The following is a 23635-nucleotide window of genomic DNA, read 5'->3' as shown; positions in this document are numbered from 1 at the left end:
TTTTTCCTGAATATATTCAGGAAAAAACGCATACGCCCTTTTTGGCCAAGGGCATCATTGTCGAGGTTTTGCCGCTTTTCCTGTGCTTTAAAGGCGATTCGAATCTACCTCCTGAAATCTGTTTCCTGCAATTCTGCCTTGCTTTCAAATCCTCTTCGTTGCCTTCCCTCAATATATTTGTGGACGAGAGTTATCATTTCTAACTCTGCAGGTTTGTGAATTGCAGTGCCCCTGAGCTCCATTGTTCAACTCGCTTTCTTGGGAGCTGGCCGCAAAAGCGCAGGATTGCTTCAGGCCCTTTTCTGGCTCCGGGCGGCAGGCTGAGCCTGAGGTTAATTCTTCTTCCTGATGGGAAAATAGAGTGACCTGTGCCTGTCCCAACACCTAGAGCTAGTCTCTCATTGGTTCCCCCTCTTCCCGTTCATCCTCAGGACAAATTGCAACCTGTACGGAACAGGAGGTTAAAGGTGCTGATTCTCCAAGCAGGGAGATTGCTAGTATAGCGGCTGGAATGGCGAACCGGAGCACAAGGAGATGAGAAATGAGCTGCGTTTTAGAAACCTTTCCCGATCACACGGTGTACCATCTTCTGGGTTTCTCATGCATGTTTTCGATGTAGGAAGATGCCCTTGAACCTGGAGATTTGGGACCCATGGGATGGGTACCACACAGTATTACTTTAAAGGGTCTGCGTTTGCTCACCCAACCTCACCAAACCTCTCAGCCCCAAGAGTGTCCACCCTTATGTCTCATCCATCTGTGGGTCTACATATGGTCAATCCAGGTTGCATCACAGCCCCTGAACGAATTTTGTCAGAATTTCTCTCTCTTTCACTGTCTTTGTTTCACGGGTTTTTAAAAGTAATTGATTTGTATAATGGGGTTTAGCTGCTTTTCACTGCTGTGGTTATGCCGCTTTTCACCCACTTCACTCACTTACAGAGAGATATAAATACATAGGTTTTAAGATTCTTACTAGTCAGATATATTCTTGGGCGGTGAATAGGGCGTGTTGAGTCCAGTTCACTGAGGAAGGAGTAGGTCTTGTCTATTACCTATTGGGTTTATGGAACGCTATCTGAGCTAATTTGAAACCCTTGTTTTATGCATCACCCCACCTCACCTTTCCCGTTAAGCAGCCCTAGTGTGTTTTCTAAACGTGTGACTCTGACCTGTTATGTAATTCAGTTCAAGGGTAGCGGTTTTTACATTCCCTCTATAAGTGATATCTTATGATTAGTGTCTTTTTCTGTGTGACTTATTTCACTTAGAATCGTCGTACCCAAATCCACTCATCATGCTGCTACTAGCCTTATGACGTTGATTTCATGGCGGAATGATATTCCATTGTACATAAGGACCACAACTTCTTTATCCATTCTTGTCTTTCCTGGGATATTTAAGGTGTAACAAAGTGGAGGTTCTTGTCAACAGAGCAGCCTTAAACTTTGGAGTGCCTGTGTCTTGCTGATTTTTAGTTTTCCCAATTCATACGCCCATGAGTGGAAGTGCCCTATGCTCTCTTAGCTGAGTTTTATAGATGTTTCAGGACACACCGTACACTTCTCCAGAGTGGCTGTTGGCAATTTCCATCCCGCCCATCAGCGTAGCAAGGCTCCCATTTCTCCATGGCCTGTCCTGCATTTCTGGTTTTGACACTTTATTCAGCCTGGCTCTTTTGACCGATGGGAAGCAAGACTTCTTTGTAGCGCTGATTTGCCTTTCCAGGTTGCTTGGTTGGCCAAAAAGGGCGTATGCGTTTTTTCCTGAATATATTCAGGAAAAAACGCATACGCCCTTTTTGGCCAAGGGCATCATTGTCGAGGTTTTGCCGCTTTTCCTGTGCTTTAAAGGCGATTCGAATCTACCTCCTGAAATCTGTTTCCTGCAATTCTGCCTTGCTTTCAAATCCTCTTCGTTGCCTTCCCTCAATATATTTGTGGACGAGAGTTATCATTTCTAACTCTGCAGGTTTGTGAATTGCAGTGCCCCTGAGCTCCATTTTTCAACTCGCTTTCTTGGGAGCTGGCCGCAAAAGCGCAGGATTGCTTCAGGCCCTATTCTGGCTCCGGGCGGCAGGCTGAGCCTGAGGTTAATTCTTCTTCCTGATGGGAAAATAGAGTGACCTCTGCCTGTCCCAACACCTAGAGCTAGTCTCTCATTAGTTCCCCCTCTTCCCGTTCATCCTCAGGACAAATTGCAACCTGTACGGAACAGGAGGTTAAAGGTGCTGATTCTCCAAGCAGGGAGATTGCTAGTATAGCGGCTGGAATGGCGAACCGGAGCACAAGGAGATGAGAAATGAGGTGCGTTTTAGAAACCTTTCCCGATCACACGGTGTACCATCTTCTGGGTTTCTCATGCATGTTTTCGATGTAGGAAGATGCCCTTGAACCTGGAGATTTGGGACCCATGGGATGGGTACCACACAGTATTACTTTAAAGGGTCTGCGTTTGCTCACCCAACCTCACCAAACCTCTCAGCCCCAAGAGTGTCCACCCTTATGTCTCATCCATCTGTGGGTCTACATATGGTCAATCCAGGTTGCATCACAGCCCCTGAACGAATTTTGTCAGAATTTCTCTCTCTTTCACTGTCTTTGTTTCACGGGTTTTTAAAAGTAATTGATTTGTATAATGGGGTTTAGCTGCTTTTCACTGCTGTGTTTATGCCGCTTTTCACCCACTTGACTCACTTACAGAGAGATATCAATACATAGGTTTTAAGATTCTTACTAGTCAGATATATTCTTGGGCGGTGAATAGGGCGTGTTGAGTCCAGTTCACTGAGGAAGGAGTAGGTCTTGTCTATTACATATTGGGTTTATGGAACGCTATCTGAGCTAATTTGAAACCCTTGTTTTATGCATCACCCCACCTCACCTTTCCCGTTAAGCAGCCCTAGTGTGTTTTCTAAACGTGTGACTCTGACCTGTTATGTAATTCAGTTCAAGGGTAGCGGTTTTTACATTCCCTCTATAAGTGATATCTTATGATAAGTGTCTTTTACTGTGTGACTTATTTCACTTAGAATCGTCGTACCCAAATCCACTCATCATGCTGCTACTAGCCTTATGACGTTGATTTCATGGCTGAGTGATATTCCATTGTACATAAGGACCACAACTTCTTTATCCATTCTTGTCTTTCCTGGGATATTTAAGGTGTAACAAAGTGGAGGTTCTTGTCAACAGAGCAGCCCTAAACTTTGGGGTGCCTGTGTCTTTCTGATTTTTAGTTTTCCCAATTTATACGCCCATGAGTGGAAGTGCCCTATGCTCTCTAAGCTGAGTTTTTTAGATGTTTCAGGACACACCGTACACTTCTCCAGAGTGGCTGTTGGCAATTTCCATCCGGCCCATCAGCGTGGCAAGGCTCCCATTTCTCCATGGCCTGTCCTGCATTTCTGGTTTTGACACTTTATTCAGCCTGGCTCTTTTGACCGATGGGAAGCAAGACTTCTTTGTAGCGCTGATTTGCCTTTCCAGGTTGCTTGGTTGGCCAAAAAGGGCGTATGCGTTTTTTCCTGAATATATTCAGGAAAAAACGCATAGGCCCTTTTTGGCCAAGGGCATCATTGTCGAGGTTTTGCCGCTTTTCCTGTGCTTTAAAGGCGATTCGAATCTACCTCCTGAAATCTGTTTCCTGCAATTCTGCCTTGCTTTCAAATCCTCTTCGTTGCCTTCCCTCAATATATTTGTGGACGAGAGTTATCATTTCTAACTCTGCAGGTTTGTGAATTGCAGTGCCCCTGAGCTCCATTTTTCAACTCGCTTTCTTGGGAGCTGGCCGCAATGCGCAGGATTGCTTCAGGCCCTATTCTGGCTCCGGGCGGCAGGCTGAGCCTGAGGTTAATTCTTCTTCCTGATGGGAAAATAGAGTGACCTGTGCCTGTCCCAACACCTAGAGCTAGTCTCTCATTAGTTCCCCCTCTTCCCGTTCATCCTCAGGACAAATTGCAACCTGTACGGAACAGGAGGTTAAAGGTGCTGATTCTCCAAGCAGGGAGATTGCTAGTATAGCGGCTGAAATGGCGAACCGGAGCACAAGGAGATGAGAAATGAGGTGCGTTTTAGAAACCTTTCCCGATCACACGGTGTACCATCTTCTGGGTTTCTCATGCATGTTTTCGATGTAGGAAGATGCCCTTGAACCTGGAGATTTGGGACCCATGGGATGGGTACCACACAGTATTACTTTAAAGGGTCTGCGTTTGCTCACCCAACCTCACCAAACCTCTCAGCCCCAAGAGTGTCCACCCTTATGTCTCATCCATCTGTGGGTCTACATATGGTCAATCCAGGTTGCATCACAGCCCCTGAACGAATTTTGTCAGAATTTCTCTCTCTTTCACTGTCTTTGTTTCACGGGTTTTTAAAAGTAATTGATTTGTATAATGGGGTTTAGCTGCTTTTCACTGCTGTGGTTATGCCGCTTTTCACCCACTTCACTCACTTACAGAGAGATATCAATACATAGGTTTTAAGATTCTTACTAGTCAGATATATTCTTGGGCGGTGAATAGGGCGTGTTGAGTCCAGTTCACTGAGGAAGGAGTAGGTCTTGTCTATTACATATTGGGTTTATGGAACGCTATCTGAGCTAATTTGAAACCCTTGTTTTATGCATCACCCCACCTCACCTTTCCCGTTAAGCAGCCCTAGTGTGTTTTCTAAACGTGTGACTCTGACCTGTTATGTAATTCAGTTCAAGGGTAGCGGTTTTTACATTCCCTCTATAAGTGATATCTTATGATAAGTGTCTTTTTCTGTGTGACTTATTTCACTTAGAATCGTCGTACCCAAATCCACTCATCATGCTGCTACTAGCCTTATGACGTTGATTTCATGGCTGAGTGATATTCCATTGTACATAAGGACCACAACTTCTTTATCCATTCTTGTCTTTCCTGGGATATTTAAGGTGTAACAAAGTGGAGGTTCTTGTCAACAGAGCAGCCCTAAACTTTGGGGTGCCTGTGTCTTTCTGATTTTTAGTTTTCCCAATTTATACGCCCATGAGTGGAAGTGCCCTATGCTCTCTTAGCTGAGTTTTATAGATGTTTCAGGACACACCGTACACTTCTCCAGAGTGGCTGTTGGCAATTTCCATCCCGCCCATCAGTGTAGCAAGGCTCCCATTTCTCCATGGCCTGTCCTGCATTTCTGGTTTTGACACTTTATTCAGCCTGGCTCTTTTGACCGATGGGAAGCGAGACTTCTTTGTAGCGCTGATTTGCCTTTCCAGGTTGCTTGGTTGGCCAAAAAGGGCCTATGCGTTTTTTCCTGAATATATTCAGGAAAAAACGCATAGGCCCTTTTTGGCCAAGGGCATCATTGTCGAGGTTTTGCCGCTTTTCCTGTGCTTTAAAGGCGATTCGAATCTACCTCCTGAAATCTGTTTCCTGCAATTCTGCCTTGCTTTCAAATCCTCTTCGTTGCCTTCCCTCAATATATTTGTGGACGAGAGTTATCATTTCTAACTCTGCAGGTTTGTGAATTGCAGTGCCCCTGAGCTCCATTGTTCAACTCGCTTTCTTGGGAGCTGGCCGCAAAAGCGCAGGATTGCTTCAGGCCCTTTTCTGGCTCCAGGCGGCAGGCTGAGCCTGTGGTTAATTCTTCTTCCTGATGGGAAAATAGAGTGACCTGTGCCTGTCCCAACACCTAGAGCTAGTCTCTCATTGGTTCCCCCTCTTCCCGTTCATCCTCAGGACAAATTGCAACCTGTACGGAACAGGAGGTTAAAGGTGCTGATTCTCCAAGCAGGGAGATTGCTAGTATAGCGGCTGGAATGGCGAACCGGAGCACAAGGAGATGAGAAATGAGGTGCGTTTTAGAAACCTTTCCCGATCACACGGTGTACCATCTTCTGGGTTTCTCATGCATGTTTTCGATGTAGGAAGATGCCCTTGAACCTGGAGATTTGGGACCCATGGGATGGGTACCACACAGTATTACTTTAAAGGGTCTGCGTTTGCTCACCCAACCTCACCAAACCTCTCAGCCCCAAGAGTGTCCACCCTTATGTCTCATCCATCTGTGGGTCTACATATGGTCAATCCAGGTTGCATCACAGCCCCTGAACGAATTTTGTCAGAATTTCTCTCTCTTTCACTGTCTTTGTTTCACGGGTTTTTAAAAGTAATTGATTTGTATAATGGGGTTTAGCTGCTTTTCACTGCTGTGGTTATGCCGCTTTTCACCCACTTCACTCACTTACAGAGAGATATCAATACATAGGTTTTAAGATTCTTACTAGTCAGATATATTCTTCGGCGATGAATAGTGTGTGTTGAGTCCAGTTCACTAAGGAAGGAGTAGGTCTTGTCTATTACATATTGGGTTTATGGAACGCTATCTGAGCTAATTTGAAACCCTTGTTTTATGCATCACCCCACCTCACCTTTCCCGTTAAGCAGCCCTAGTGTGTTTTCTAAACGTGTGACTCTGACCTGTTATGTAATTCAGTTCAAGGGTAGCGGTTTTTACATTCCCTCTATAAGTGATATCTTATGATAAGTGTCTTTTTCTGTGTGACTTATTTCACTTAGAATCGTCGTACCCAAATCCACTCATCATGCTGCTACTAGCCTTATGACGTTGATTTCATGGCTGAATGATATTCCATTGTACATAAGGACCACAACTTCTTTATCCATTCTTGTCTTTCCTGGGATATTTAAGGTGTAACAAAGTGGAGGTTCTTGTCAACAGAGCAGCCTTAAACTTTGGAGTGCCTGTGTCTTGCTGATTTTTAGTTTTCCCAATTCATACGCCCGTGAGTGGAAGTGCCCTATGCTCTCTTAGCTGAGTTTTATAGATGTTTCAGGACACACCGTACACTTCTCCAGAGTGGCTGTTGGCAATTTCCATCCCGCCCATCAGTGTAGCAAGGCTCCCATTTCTCCATGGCCTGTCCTGCATTTCTGGTTTTGACACTTTATTCAGCCTGGCTCTTTTGACCGATGGGAAGCGAGACTTCTTTGTAGCGCTGATTTGCCTTTCCAGGTTGCTTGGTTGGCCAAACAGGGCGTGTGCGTTTTTTCCTGAATATATTCAGGAAAAAACGCACACGCCCTTTTTGGCCAAGGGCATCATTGTCGAGGTTTTGCCGCTTTTCCTGTGCTTTAAAGGCGATTCGAATCTACCTCCTGAAATCTGTTTCCTGCAATTCTGCCTTGCTTTCAAATCCTCTTCGTTGCCTTCCCTCAATATATTTGTGGACGAGAGTTATCATTTCTAACTCTGCAGGTTTGTGAATTGCAGTGCCCCTGAGCTCCATTTTTCAACTCGCTTTCTTGGGAGCTGGCCGCAAAAGCGCAGGATTGCTTCAGGCCCTATTCTGGCTCCGGGCGGCAGGCTGAGCCTGAGGTTAATTCTTCTTCCTGATGGGAAAATAGAGTGACCTGTGCCTGTCCCAACACCTAGAGCTAGTCTCTCATTGGTTCCCCCTCTTCCCGTTCATCCTCAGGACAAATTGCAACCTGTACGGAACAGGAGCTTAAAGGTGCTGATTCTCCAAGCAGGGAGATTGCTAGTATAGCGGCTGAAATGGCGAAGCGGAGCACAAGGAGATGAGAAATGAGGTGCGTTTTAGAAACCTTTCCCGATCACACGGTGTACCATCTTCTGGGTTTCTCATGCATGTTTTTGATGTAGGAAGATGCCCTTGAACCTGGAGATTTGGGACCCATGGGATGGGTACCACACAGTATTACTTTAAAGGGTCTGCGTTTGCTCACCCAACCTCACCAAACCTCTCAGCCCCAAGAGTGTCCACCCTTATGTCTCATCCATCTGTGGGTCTACATATGGTCAATCCAGGTTGCATCACAGCCCCTGAACGAATTTTGTCAGAATTTCTCTCTCTTTCACTGTCTTTGTTTCACGGGTTTTTAAAAGTAATTGATTTGTATAATGGGGTTTAGCTGCTTTTCACTGCTGTGGTTATGCCGCTTTTCACCCACTTCACTCACTTACAGAGAGATATAAATACATCGGTTTTAAGATTCTTACTAGTCAGATATATTCTTGGGCGGTGAATAGGGCGTGTTGAGTCCAGTTCACTGAGGAAGGAGTAGGTCTTGTCTATTACATATTGGGTTTATGGAACGCTATGTGAGCTAATTTGAAACCCTTGTTTTATGCATCACCCCACCTCACCTTTCCCGTTAAGCAGCCCTAGTGTGTTTTCTAAACGTGTGACTCTGACCTGTTATGTAATTCAGTTCAAGGGTAGCGGTTTTTACATTCCCTCTATAAGTGATATCTTATGATAAGTGTCTTTTTCTGTGTGACTTATTTCACTTAGAATCGTCGTACCCAAATCCACTCATCATGCTGCTACTAGCCTTATGACGTTGATTTCATGGCTGAGTGATATTCCATTGTACATAAGGACCACAACTTCTTTATCCATTCTTGTCTTTCCTGGGATATTTAAGGTGTAACAAAGTGGAGGTTCTTGTCAACAGAGCAGCCCTAAACTTTGGGGTGCCTGTGTCTTGCTGATTTTTAGTTTTCCCAATTTATACGCCCATGAGTGGAAGTGCCCTATGCTCTCTAAGCTGAGTTTTTTAGATGTTTCAGGACACACCGTACACTTCTCCAGAGTGGCTGTTGGCAATTTCCATCCGGCCCATCAGCGTAGCAAGGCTCCCATTTCTCCATGGCCTGTCCTGCATTTCTGGTTTTGACACTTTATTCAGCCTGGCCCTTTTGACCGATGGGAAGCGAGACTTCTTTGTAGCGCTGATTTGCCTTTCCAGGTTGCTTGGTTGGCCAAAAAGGGCGTATGCGTTTTTTCCTGAATATATTCAGGAAAAAACGCATACGCCCTTTTTGGCCAAGGGCATCATTGTCGAGGTTTTGCCGCTTTTCCTGTGCTTTAAAGGCGATTCGAATCTACCTCCTGAAATCTGTTTCCTGCAATTCTGCCTTGCTTTCAAATCCTCTTCGTTGCCTTCCCTCAATATATTTGTGGACTAGAGTTATCATTTCTAACTCTGCAGGTTTGTGAATTGCAGTGCCCCTGAGCTCCATTGTTCAACTCGCTTTCTTGGGAGCTGGCCGCAAAAGCGCAGGATTGCTTCAGGCCCTTTTCTGGCTCCGGGCGGCAGGCTGAGCCTGAGGTTATTTCTTCTTCCTGATGGGAAAATAGAGTGACCTGTGCCTGTCCCAACACCTAGAGCTAGTCTCTCATTGGTTCCCCCTCTTCCCGTTCATCCTCAGGACAAATTGCAACCTGTACGGAACAGGAGGTTAAAGGTGCTGATTCTCCAAGCAGGGAGATTGCTAGTATAGCGGCTGGAATGGCGAACCGGAGCACAAGGAGATGAGAAATGAGGTGCGTTTTAGAAACCTTTCCCGATCACACGGTGTACCATCTTCTGGGTTTCTCATGCATGTTTTCGATGTAGGAAGATGCCCTTGAACCTGGAGATTTGGGACCCATGGGATGGGTACCACACAGTATTACTTTAAAGGGTCTGCGTTTGCTCACCCAACCTCACCAAACCTCTCAGCCCCAAGAGTGTCCACCCTTATGTCTCATCCATCTGTGGGTCTACATATGGTCAATCCAGGTTGCATCACAGCCCCTGAACGAATTTTGTCAGAATTTCTCTCTCTTTCACTGTCTTTGTTTCACGGGTTTTTAAAAGTAATTGATTTGTATAATGGGGTTTAGCTGCTTTTCACTGCTGTGTTTATGCCGCTTTTCACCCACTTCACTCACTTACAGAGAGATATAAATACATAGGTTTTAAGATTCTTACTAGTCAGATATATTCTTGGGCGGTGAATAGGGCGTGTTGAGTCCAGTTCACTGAGGAAGGAGTAGGTCTTGTCTATTACATATTGGGTTTATGGAACGCTATCTGAGCTAATTTGAAACCCTTGTTTTATGCATCACCCCACCTCACCTTTCCCGTTAAGCAGCCCTAGTGTGTTTTCTAAACGTGTGACTCTGACCTGTTATGTAATTCAGTTCAAGGGTAGCGGTTTTTACATTCCCTCTATAAGTGATATCTTATGATAAGTGTCTTTTTCTGTGTGACTTATTTCACTTAGAATCGTCGTACCCAAATCCACTCATCATGCTGCTACTAGCCTTATGACGTTGATTTCATGGCTGAATGATATTCCATTGTACATAAGGACCACAACTTCTTTATCCATTCTTGTCTTTCCTGGGATATTTAAGGTGTAACAAAGTGGAGGTTCTTGTCAACAGAGCAGCCTTAAACTTTGGAGTGCCTGTGTCTTGCTGATTTTTAGTTTTCCCAATTCATACGCCCGTGAGTGGAAGTGCCCTATGCTCTCTTAGCTGAGTTTTATAGATGTTTCAGGACACACCGTACACTTCTCCAGAGTGGCTGTTGGCAATTTCCATCCCGCCCATCAGTGTAGCAAGGCTCCCATTTCTCCATGGCCTGTCCTGCATTTCTGGTTTTGACACTTTATTCAGCCTGGCTCTTTTGACCGATGGGAAGCGAGACTTCTTTGTAGCGCTGATTTGCCTTTCCAGGTTGCTTGGTTGGCCAAACAGGGTGTGTGCGTTTTTTCCTGAATATATTCAGGAAAAAACGCATACGCCCTTTTTGGCCAAGGGCATCATTGTCGAGGTTTTGCCGCTTTTCCTGTGCTTTAAAGGCGATTCGAATCTACCTCCTGAAATCTGTTTCCTGCAATTCTGCCTTGCTTTCAAATCCTCTTCGTTGCCTTCCCTCAATATATTTGTGGACGAGAGTTATCATTTCTAACTCTGCAGGTTTGTGAATTGCAGTGCCCCTGAGCTCCATTGTTCAACTCGCTTTCTTGGGAGCTGGCCGCAAAAGCGCAGGATTGCTTCAGGCCCTTTTCTGGCTCCGGGCGGCAGGCTGAGCCTGAGGTTATTTCTTCTTCCTGATGGGAAAATAGAGTGACCTGTGCCTGTCCCAACACCTAGAGCTAGTCTCTCATTGGTTCCCCCTCTTCCCGTTCATCCTCAGGACAAATTGCAACCTGTACGGAACAGGAGGTTAAAGGTGCTGATTCTCCAAGCAGGGAGATTGCTAGTATAGCGGCTGGAATGGCGAACCGGAGCACAAGGAGATGAGAAATGAGGTGCGTTTTAGAAACCTTTCCCGATCACACGGTGTACCATCTTCTGGGTTTCTCATGCATGTTTTCGATGTAGGAAGATGCCCTTGAACCTGGAGATTTGGGACCCATGGGATGGGTACCACACAGTATTACTTTAAAGGGTCTGCGTTTGCTCACCCAACCTCACCAAACCTCTCAGCCCCAAGAGTGTCCACCCTTATGTCTCATCCATCTGTGGGTCTACATATGGTCAATCCAGGTTGCATCACAGCCCCTGAACGAATTTTGTCAGAATTTCTCTCTCTTTCACTGTCTTTGTTTCACGGGTTTTTAAAAGTAATTGATTTGTATAATGGGGTTTAGCTGCTTTTCACTGCTGTGGTTATGCCGCTTTTCACCCACTTCACTCACTTACAGAGAGATATAAATACATCGGTTTTAAGATTCTTACTAGTCAGATATATTCTTGGGCGGTGAATAGGGCGTGTTGAGTCCAGTTCACTGAGGAAGGAGTAGGTCTTGTCTATTACATATTGGGTTTATGGAACGCTATGTGAGCTAATTTGAAACCCTTGTTTTATGCATCACCCCACCTCACCTTTCCCGTTAAGCAGCCCTAGTGTGTTTTCTAAACGTGTGACTCTGACCTGTTATGTAATTCAGTTCAAGGGTAGCGGTTTTTACATTCCCTCTATAAGTGATATCTTATGATAAGTGTCTTTTTCTGTGTGACTTATTTCACTTAGAATCGTCGTACCCAAATCCACTCATCATGCTGCTACTAGCCTTATGACGTTGATTTCATGGCTGAGTGATATTCCATTGTACATAAGGACCACAACTTCTTTATCCATTCTTGTCTTTCCTGGGATATTTAAGGTGTAACAAAGTGGAGGTTCTTGTCAACAGAGCAGCCCTAAACTTTGGGGTGCCTGTGTCTTGCTGATTTTTAGTTTTCCCAATTTATACGCCCATGAGTGGAAGTGCCCTATGCTCTCTAAGCTGAGTTTTTTAGATGTTTCAGGACACACCGTACACTTCTCCAGAGTGGCTGTTGGCAATTTCCATCCGGCCCATCAGCGTAGCAAGGCTCCCATTTCTCCATGGCCTGTCCTGCATTTCTGGTTTTGACACTTTATTCAGCCTGGCCCTTTTGACCGATGGGAAGCGAGACTTCTTTGTAGCGCTGATTTGCCTTTCCAGGTTGCTTGGTTGGCCAAAAAGGGCGTATGCGTTTTTTCCTGAATATATTCAGGAAAAAACGCATACGCCCTTTTTGGCCAAGGGCATCATTGTCGAGGTTTTGCCGCTTTTCCTGTGCTTTAAAGGCGATTCGAATCTACCTCCTGAAATCTGTTTCCTGCAATTCTGCCTTGCTTTCAAATCCTCTTCGTTGCCTTCCCTCAATATATTTGTGGACTAGAGTTATCATTTCTAACTCTGCAGGTTTGTGAATTGCAGTGCCCCTGAGCTCCATTGTTCAACTCGCTTTCTTGGGAGCTGGCCGCAAAAGCGCAGGATTGCTTCAGGCCCTTTTCTGGCTCCGGGCGGCAGGCTGAGCCTGAGGTTATTTCTTCTTCCTGATGGGAAAATAGAGTGACCTGTGCCTGTCCCAACACCTAGAGCTAGTCTCTCATTGGTTCCCCCTCTTCCCGTTCATCCTCAGGACAAATTGCAACCTGTACGGAACAGGAGGTTAAAGGTGCTGATTCTCCAAGCAGGGAGATTGCTAGTATAGCGGCTGGAATGGCGAACCGGAGCACAAGGAGATGAGAAATGAGGTGCGTTTTAGAAACCTTTCCCGATCACACGGTGTACCATCTTCTGGGTTTCTCATGCATGTTTTCGATGTAGGAAGATGCCCTTGAACCTGGAGATTTGGGACCCATGGGATGGGTACCACACAGTATTACTTTAAAGGGTCTGCGTTTGCTCACCCAACCTCACCAAACCTCTCAGCCCCAAGAGTGTCCACCCTTATGTCTCATCCATCTGTGGGTCTACATATGGTCAATCCAGGTTGCATCACAGCCCCTGAACGAATTTTGTCAGAATTTCTCTCTCTTTCACTGTCTTTGTTTCACGGGTTTTTAAAAGTAATTGATTTGTATAATGGGGTTTAGCTGCTTTTCACTGCTGTGTTTATGCCGCTTTTCACCCACTTCACTCACTTACAGAGAGATATAAATACATAGGTTTTAAGATTCTTACTAGTCAGATATATTCTTGGGCGGTGAATAGGGCGTGTTGAGTCCAGTTCACTGAGGAAGGAGTAGGTCTTGTCTATTACATATTGGGTTTATGGAACGCTATCTGAGCTAATTTGAAACCCTTGTTTTATGCATCACCCCACCTCACCTTTCCCGTTAAGCAGCCCTAGTGTGTTTTCTAAACGTGTGACTCTGACCTGTTATGTAATTCAGTTCAAGGGTAGCGGTTTTTACATTCCCTCTATAAGTGATATCTTATGATAAGTGTCTTTTTCTGTGTGACTTATTTCACTTAGAATCGTCGTACCCAAATCCACTCATCATGCTGCTACTAGCCTTATGACGTTGATTTCATGGCTGAATGATATTCCATTGTACATAAGGACCACAACTTCTTTATCCATTCTTGTCTTTCCTGGGATATTTAAGGTGTAACAAAGTGGAGGTTCTTGTCAACAGAGCAGCCTTAAACTTTGGAGTGCCTGTGTCTTGCTGATTTTTAGTTTTCCCAATTCATACGCCCGTGAGTGGAAGTGCCCTATGCTCTCTTAGCTGAGTTTTATAGATGTTTCAGGACACACCGTACACTTCTCCAGAGTGGCTGTTGGCAATTTCCATCCCGCCCATCAGTGTAGCAAGGCTCCCATTTCTCCATGGCCTGTCCTGCATTTCTGGTTTTGACACTTTATTCAGCCTGGCTCTTTTGACCGATGGGAAGCGAGACTTCTTTGTAGCGCTGATTTGCCTTTCCAGGTTGCTTGGTTGGCCAAACAGGGCGTGTGCGTTTTTTCCTGAATATATTCAGGAAAAAACGCATACGCCCTTTTTGGCCAAGGGCATCATTGTCGAGGTTTTGCCGCTTTTCCTGTGCTTTAAAGGCGATTCGAATCTACCTCCTGAAATCTGTTTCCTGCAATTCTGCCTTGCTTTCAAATCCTCTTCGTTGCCTTCCCTCAATATATTTGTGGACGAGAGTTATCATTTCTAACTCTGCAGGTTTGTGAATTGCAGTGCCCCTGAGCTCCATTTTTCAACTCGCTTTCTTGGGAGCTGGCCGCAAAAGCGCAGGATTGCTTCAGGCCCTATTCTGGCTCCGGGCGGCAGGCTGAGCCTGAGGTTAATTCTTCTTCCTGATGGGAAAATAGAGTGACCTGTGCCTGTCCCAACACCTAGAGCTAGTCTCTCATTGGTTCCCCCTCTTCCCGTTCATCCTCAGGACAAATTGCAACCTGTACGGAACAGGAGCTTAAAGGTGCTGATTCTCCAAGCAGGGAGATTGCTAGTATAGCGGCTGAAATGGCGAAGCGGAGCACAAGGAGATGAGAAATGAGGTGCGTTTTAGAAACCTTTCCCGATCACACGGTGTACCATCTTCTGGGTTTCTCATGCATGTTTTTGATGTAGGAAGATGCCCTTGAACCTGGAGATTTGGGACCCATGGGATGGGTACCACACAGTATTACTTTAAAGGGTCTGCGTTTGCTCACCCAACCTCACCAAACCTCTCAGCCCCAAGAGTGTCCACCCTTATGTCTCATCCATCTGTGGGTCTACATATGGTCAATCCAGGTTGCATCACAGCCCCTGAACGAATTTTGTCAGAATTTCTCTCTCTTTCACTGTCTTTGTTTCACGGGTTTTTAAAAGTAATTGATTTGTATAATGGGGTTTAGCTGCTTTTCACTGCTGTGGTTATGCCGCTTTTCACCCACTTCACTCACTTACAGAGAGATATAAATACATCGGTTTTAAGATTCTTACTAGTCAGATATATTCTTGGGCGGTGAATAGGGCGTGTTGAGTCCAGTTCACTGAGGAAGGAGTAGGTCTTGTCTATTACATATTGGGTTTATGGAACGCTATGTGAGCTAATTTGAAACCCTTGTTTTATGCATCACCCCACCTCACCTTTCCCGTTAAGCAGCCCTAGTGTGTTTTCTAAACGTGTGACTCTGACCTGTTATGTAATTCAGTTCAAGGGTAGCGGTTTTTACATTCCCTCTATAAGTGATATCTTATGATAAGTGTCTTTTTCTGTGTGACTTATTTCACTTAGAATCGTCGTACCCAAATCCACTCATCATGCTGCTACTAGCCTTATGACGTTGATTTCATGGCTGAGTGATATTCCATTGTACATAAGGACCACAACTTCTTTATCCATTCTTGTCTTTCCTGGGATATTTAAGGTGTAACAAAGTGGAGGTTCTTGTCAACAGAGCAGCCCTAAACTTTGGGGTGCCTGTGTCTTGCTGATTTTTAGTTTTCCCAATTTATACGCCCATGAGTGGAAGTGCCCTATGCTCTCTAAGCTGAGTTTTTTAGATGTTTCAGGACACACCGTACACTTCTCCAGAGTGGCTGTTGGCAATTTCCATCCGGCCCATCAGCGTAGCAAGGCTCCCATTTCTCCATGGCCTGTCCTGCATTTCTGGTTTTGATACTTTATTCAGCCTGGCCCTTTTGACCGATGGGAAGCGAGACTTCTTTGTAGCGCTGATTTGCCTTTCCAGGTTGCTTGGTTGGCCAAAAAGGGCGTATGCGTTTTTTCCTGAATATATTCAGGAAAAAACGCATACGCCCTTTTTGGCCAAGGGCATCATTGTCGAGGTTTTGCCGCTTTTCCTGTGCTTTAAAGGCGATTCGAATCTACCTCCTGAAATCTGTTTCCTGCAATTCTGCCTTGCTTTCAAATCCTCTTCGTTGCCTTCCCTCAATATATTTGTGGACTAGAGTTATCATTTCTAACTCTGCAGGTTTGTGAATTGCAGTGCCCCTGAGCTCCATTGTTCAACTCGCTTTCTTGGGAGCTGGCCGCAAAAGCGCAGGATTGCTTCAGGCCCTTTTCTGGCTCCGGGCGGCAGGCTGAGCCTGAGGTTATTTCTTCTTCCTGATGGGAAAATAGAGTGACCTGTGCCTGTCCCAACACCTAGAGCTAGTCTCTCATTGGTTCCCCCTCTTCCCGTTCATCCTCAGGACAAATTGCAACCTGTACGGAACAGGAGGTTAAAGGTGCTGATTCTCCAAGCAGGGAGATTGCTAGTATAGCGGCTGGAATGGCGAACCGGAGCACAAGGAGATGAGAAATGAGGTGCGTTTTAGAAACCTTTCCCGATCACACGGTGTACCATCTTCTGGGTTTCTCATGCATGTTTTCGATGTAGGAAGATGCCCTTGAACCTGGAGATTTGGGACCCATGGGATGGGTACCACACAGTATTACTTTAAAGGGTCTGCGTTTGCTCACCCAACCTCACCAAACCTCTCAGCCCCAAGAGTGTCCACCCTTATGTCTCATCCATCTGTGGGTCTACATATGGTCAATCCAGGTTGCATCACAGCCCCTGAACGAATTTTGTCAGAATTTCTCTCTCTTTCACTGTCTTTGTTTCACGGGTTTTTAAAAGTAATTGATTTGTATAATGGGGTTTAGCTGCTTTTCACTGCTGTGTTTATGCCGCTTTTCACCCACTTCACTCACTTACAGAGAGATATAAATACATAGGTTTTAAGATTCTTACTAGTCAGATATATTCTTGGGCGGTGAATAGGGCGTGTTGAGTCCAGTTCACTGAGGAAGGAGTAGGTCTTGTCTATTACATATTGGGTTTATGGAACGCTATCTGAGCTAATTTGAAACCCTTGTTTTATGCATCACCCCACCTCACCTTTCCCGTTAAGCAGCCCTAGTGTGTTTTCTAAACGTGTGACTCTGACCTGTTATGTAATTCAGTTCAAGGGTAGCGGTTTTTACATTCCCTCTATAAGTGATATCTTATGATAAGTGTCTTTTTCTGTGTGACTTATTTCACTTAGAATCGTCGTACCCAAATCCACTCATCATGCTGCTACTAGCCTTATGACGTTGATTTCATGGCTGAATGATATTCCATTGTACATAAGGACCACAACTTCTTTATCCATTCTTGTCTTTCCTGGGATATTTAAGGTGTAACAAAGTGGAGGTTCTTGTCAACAGAGCAACCTTAAACTTTGGAGTGCCTGTGTCTTGCTGATTTTTAGTTTTCCCAATTCATACGCCCGTGAGTGGAAGTGCCCTATGCTCTCTTAGCTGAGTTTTATAGATGTTTCAGGACACACCGTACACTTCTCCAGAGTGGCTGTTGGCAATTTCCATCCCGCCCATCAGCGTAGCAAGGCTCCCATTTCTCCATGGCCTGTCCTGCATTTCTGGTTTTGACACTTTATTCAGCATGGCCCTTTTGACCGATGGGAAGCGAGACTTCTTTGTAGCGCTGATTTGCCTTTCCAGGTTGCTTGGAACCCATCCCATCCCATGGAACCCATATATTCAGGAAAAAACGCATACGCCCTTTTTGGCCAAGGGCATCATTGTCGAGGTTTTGCCGCTTTTCCTGTGCTTTAAAAGCGATTCGAATCTACCTCCTGAAATCTGTTTCCTGCAATTCTGCCTTGCTTTCAAATCCTCTTCGTTGCCTTCCCTCAATATATTTGTGGATGAGAGTTATCATTTCTAACTCTGCAGGTTTGTGAATTGCAGTGCCCCTGAGCTCCATTTTTCAACTCGCTTTCTTGGGAGCTGGCCGCAAAAGCGCAGGATTGCTTCAGGCCCTTTTCTGGCTCCAGGCGGCAGGCTGAGCCTGTGGTTAATTCTTCTTCCTGATGGGAAAATAGAGTGACCTGTGCCTGTCCCAACACCTAGAGCTAGTCTCTCATTGGTTCCCCCTCTTCCCGTTCATCCTCAGGACAAATTGCAACCTGTACGGAACAGGAGGTTAAAGGTGCTGATTCTCCAAGCAGGGAGATTGCTAGTATAGCGGCTGGAATGGCGAACCGGAGCACAAGGAGATGAGAAATGAGGTGCGTTTTAGAAACCTTTCCCGATCACACGGTGTACCATCTTCTGGGTTTCTCATGCATGTTTTCGATGTAGGAAGATGCCCTTGAACCTGGAGATTTGGGACCCATGGGATGGGTACCACGCAGTATTACTTTAAAGGGTCTGCGTTTGCTCACCCAACCTCACCAAACCTCTCAGCCCCAAGAGTGTCCACCCTTATGTCTCATCCATCTGTGGGTCTACATATGGTCAATCCAGGTTGCATCACAGCCCCTGAACGAATTTTGTCAGAATTTCTCTCTCTTTCACTGTCTTTGTTTCACGGGTTTTTAAAAGTAATTGATTTGTATAATGGGGTTTAGCTGCTTTTCACTGCTGTGGTTATGCCGCTTTTCACCCACTTCACTCACTTACAGAGAGATATCAATACATAGGTTTTAAGATTCTTACTAGTCAGATATATTCTTCGGCGATGAATAGTGTGTGTTGAGTCCAGTTCACTGAGGAAGGAGTAGGTCTTGTCTATTACATATTGGGTTTATGGAACGCTATCTGAGCTAATTTGAAACCCTTGTTTTATGCATCACCCCACCTCACCTTTCCCGTTAAGCAGCCCTAGTGTGTTTTCTAAACGTGTGACTCTGACCTGTTATGTAATTCAGTTCAAGGGTAGCGGTTTTTACATTCCCTCTATAAGTGATATCTTATGATAAGTGTCTTTTTCTGTGTGACTTATTTCACTTAGAATCGTCGTACCCAAATCCACTCATCATGCTGCTACTAGCCTTATGACGTTGATTTCATGGCTGAATGATATTCCATTGTACATAAGGACCACAACTTCTTTATCCATTCTTGTCTTTCCTGGGATATTTAAGGTGTAACAAAGTGGAGGTTCTTGTCAACAGAGCAGCCTTAAACTTTGGAGTGCCTGTGTCTTGCTGATTTTTAGTTTTCCCAATTCATACGCCCGTGAGTGGAAGTGCCCTATGCTCTCTTAGCTGAGTTTTATAGATGTTTCAGGACACACCGTACACTTCTCCAGAGTGGCTGTTGGCAATTTCCATCCCGCCCATCAGCGTAGCAAGGCTCCCATTTCTCCATGGCCTGTCCTGCATTTCTGGTTTTGACACTTTATTCAGCATGGCCCTTTTGACCGATGGGAAGCGAGACTTCTTTGTAGCGCTGATTTGCCTTTCCAGGTTGCTTGGAACCCATCCCATCCCATGGAACCCATATATTCAGGAAAAAACGCATACGCCCTTTTTGGCCAAGGGCATCATTGTCGAGGTTTTGCCGCTTTTCCTGTGCTTTAAAAGCGATTCGAATCTACCTCCTGAAATCTGTTTCCTGCAATTCTGCCTTGCTTTCAAATCCTCTTCGTTGCCTTCCCTCAATATATTTGTGGATGAGAGTTATCATTTCTAACTCTGCAGGTTTGTGAATTGCAGTGCCCCTGAGCTCCATTTTTCAACTCGCTTTCTTGGGAGCTGGCCGCAAAAGCGCAGGATTGCTTCAGGCCCTTTTCTGGCTCCAGGCGGCAGGCTGAGCCTGTGGTTAATTCTTCTTCCTGATGGGAAAATAGAGTGACCTGTGCCTGTCCCAACACCTAGAGCTAGTCTCTCATTGGTTCCCCCTCTTCCCGTTCATCCTCAGGACAAATTGCAACCTGTACGGAACAGGAGGTTAAAGGTGCTGATTCTCCAAGCAGGGAGATTGCTAGTATAGCGGCTGGAATGGCGAACCGGAGCACAAGGAGATGAGAAATGAGGTGCGTTTTAGAAACCTTTCCCGATCACACGGTGTACCATCTTCTGGGTTTCTCATGCATGTTTTCGATGTAGGAAGATGCCCTTGAACCTGGAGATTTGGGACCCATGGGATGGGTACCACGCAGTATTACTTTAAAGGGTCTGCGTTTGCTCACCCAACCTCACCAAACCTCTCAGCCCCAAGAGTGTCCACCCTTATGTCTCATCCATCTGTGGGTCTACATATGGTCAATCCAGGTTGCATCACAGCCCCTGAACGAATTTTGTCAGAATTTCTCTCTCTTTCACTGTCTTTGTTTCACGGGTTTTTAAAAGTAATTGATTTGTATAATGGGGTTTAGCTGCTTTTCACTGCTGTGGTTATGCCGCTTTTCACCCACTTCACTCACTTACAGAGAGATATCATTACATAGGTTTTAAGATTCTTACTAGTCAGATATATTCTTCGGCGATGAATAGTGTGTGTTGAGTCCAGTTCACTGAGGAAGGAGTAGGTCTTGTCTATTACATATTGGGTTTATGGAACGCTATCTGAGCTAATTTGAAACCCTTGTTTTATGCATCACCCCACCTCACCTTTCCCGTTAAGCAGCCCTAGTGTGTTTTCTAAACGTGTGACTCTGACCTGTTATGTAATTCAGTTCAAGGGTAGCGGTTTTTACATTCCCTCTATAAGTGATATCTTATGATAAGTGTCTTTTTCTGTGTGACTTATTTCACTTAGAATCGTCGTACCCAAATCCACTCATCATGCTGCTACTAGCCTTATGACGTTGATTTCATGGCTGAATGATATTCCATTGTACATAAGGACCACAACTTCTTTATCCATTCTTGTCTTTCCTGGGATATTTAAGGTGTAACAAAGTGGAGGTTCTTGTCAACAGAGCAGTCTTAAACTTTGGAGTGCCTGTGTCTTGCTGATTTTTAGTTTTCCCAATTCATACGCCCGTGAGTGGAAGTGCCATATGCTCTCTTAGCTGAGTTTTATAGATGTTTCAGGACACACCGTACACTTCTCCAGAGTGGCTGTTGGCAATTTCCATCCCGCCCATCAGTGTAGCAAGGCTCCCATTTCTCCATGGCCTGTCCTGCATTTCTGGTTTTGACACTTTATTCAGCCTGGCTCTTTTGACCGATGGGAAGCGAGACTTCTTTGTAGCGCTGATTTGCCTTTCCAGGTTGCTTGGTTGGCCAAAATGGGCCTATGCGTTTTTTCCTGAATATATTCAGGAAAAAACGCATACGCCCTTTTTGGCCAAGGGCATCATTGTCGAGGTTTTGCCGCTTTTCCTGTGCTTTAAAAGCGATTCGAATCTACCTCCTGAAATCTGTTTCCTGCAATTCTGCCTTGCTTTCAAATCCTCTTCGTTGCCTTCCCTCAATATATTTGTGGATGAGAGTTATCATTTCTAACTCTGCAGGTTTGTGAATTGCAGTGCCCCTGAGCTCCATTTTTCAACTCGCTTTCTTGGGAGCTGGCCGCAAAAGCGCAGGATTGCTTCAGGCCCTTTTCTGGCTCCAGGCGGCAGGCTGAGCCTGTGGTTAATTCTTCTTCCTGATGGGAAAAGAGAGTGACCTGTGCCTGTCCCAACACCTAGAGCTAGTCTCTCATTGGTTCCCCCTCTTCCCGTTTATCCTCAGGACAAATTGCAACCTGTACGAAACAGGAGGTTAAAGGTGCTGATTCTCCAAGCAGGGAGATTGCTAGTATAGCGGCTGGAATGGCGAACCGGAGCACAAGGAGATGAGAAATGAGCTGCGTTTTAGAAACCTTTCCCGATCACACGGTGTACCATCTTCTGGGTTTCTCATGTATGTTTTCGATGTAGGAAGATGCCCTTGAACCTGGAGATTTTGGACCCATGGGATGGATACCACACAGTATTACTTTAAAGGGTCTGCGTTTGCTCACCCAACCTCACCAAACCTCTCAGCCCCAAGAGTGTCCACCCTTATGTCTCATCCATCTGTGGGTCTACATATGGTCAATCCAGGTTGCATCACAGCCCCTGAACGAATTTTGTCAGAATTTCTCTCTCTTTCACTGTCTTTGTTTCACGGGTTTTTAAAAGTAATTGATTTGTATAATGGGGTTTAGCTGCTTTTCACTGCTGTGTTTATGCCGCTTTTCACCCACTTGATTCACTTACAGAGAGATATCAATACATAGGTTTTAAGATTCTTACTAGTCAGACATATTCTTGGGCGGTGAATAGGGCGTGTTGAGTCCAGTTCACTGAGGAAGGAGTAGGTCTTGTCTATTACATATTGGGTTTATGGAACGCTATCTGAGCTAATTTGAAACCCTTGTTTTATGCATCACCCCACCTCACCTTTCCCGTTAAGCAGCCCTAGTGTGTTTTCTAAACGTGTGACTCTGACCTGTTATGTAATTCAGCTCAAGGGTAGCGGTTTTTACATTCCCTCTATAAGTGATATCTTATGATAAGTGTCTTTTTCTGTGTGACTTATTTCACTTAGAATCGTCGTACCCAAATCCACTCATCATGCTGCTACTAGCCTTATGACGTTGATTTCATGGCTGAGTGATAGTCCATTGTACATAAGGACCACAACTTCTTTATCCATTCTTGTCTTTCCTGGGATATTTAAGGTGTAACAAAGTGGAGGTTCTTGTCAACAGAGCAGCCCTAAACTTTGGTGTGCCTGTGTCTTGCTGATTTTTAGTTTTCCCAATTTATACGCCCATGAGTGGAAGTGCCCTATGCTCTCTAAGCTGAGTTTTTTAGATGTTTCAGGACACACCGTACACTTCTCCAGAGTGGCTGTTGGCAATTTCCATCCGGCCCATCAGCGTAGCAAGGCTCCCATTTCTCCATGGCCTGTCCTGCATTTCTGCTTTTGACACTTTATTCAGCCTGGCCCTTTTGACCGATGGGAAGCGAGACTTCTTTGTAGCGCTGATTTGCCTTTCCAGGTTGCTTGGTTGGCCAAAAAGGGCGTATGCGTTTTTTCCTGAATATATTCAGGAAAAAACGCATACGCCCTTTTTGGCCAAGGGCATCATTGTCGAGGTTTTGCCGCTTTTCCTGTGCTTTAAAGGCGATTCGAATCTACCTCCTGAAATCTGTTTCCTGCAATTCTGCCTTGCTTTCAAATCCTCTTCGTTGCCTTCCCTCAATATATTTGTGGACGAGAGTTATCATTTCTAACTCTGCAGGTTTGTGAATTGCAGTGCCCCTGAGCTCCATTTTTCAACTCGCTTTCTTGGGAGCTGGCCGCAAAAGCGCAGGATTGCTTCAGGCCCTATTCTGGCTCCGGGCGGCAAGCTGAGCCTGAGGTTAATTCTTCTTCCTGATGGGAAAATAGAGTGACCTGTGCCTGTCCCAACACCTAGAGCTAGTCTCTCATTGGTTCCCCCTCTTCCCGTTCATCCTCAGGACAAATTGCAACCTGTACGGAACAGGAGGTTAAAGGTGCTGATTCTCCAAGCAGGGAGATTGCTAGTATAGCGGCTGGAATGGCGAAGCGGAGCACAAGGAGATGAGAAATGAGGTGCGTTTTAGAAACCTTTCCCGATCACACGGTGTACCATCTTCTGGGTTTCTCATGCATGTTTTCGATGTAGGAAGATGCCCTTGAACCTGGAGATTTGGGACCCATGGGATGGGTACCACACAGTATTACTTTAAAGGGTCTGCGTTTGCTCACCCAACCTCACCAAACCTCTCAGCCCCAAGAGTGTCCACCCTTATGTCTCATCCATCTGTGGGTCTACATATG

The sequence above is a fragment of the Balaenoptera borealis genome (assembly GCF_965194805.1).
Source record: "Balaenoptera borealis genome assembly, chromosome: 3".
Taxonomy (NCBI): domain Eukaryota; kingdom Metazoa; phylum Chordata; class Mammalia; order Artiodactyla; family Balaenopteridae; genus Balaenoptera; species Balaenoptera borealis.
This window is presented reverse-complemented; position numbering follows the sequence as displayed.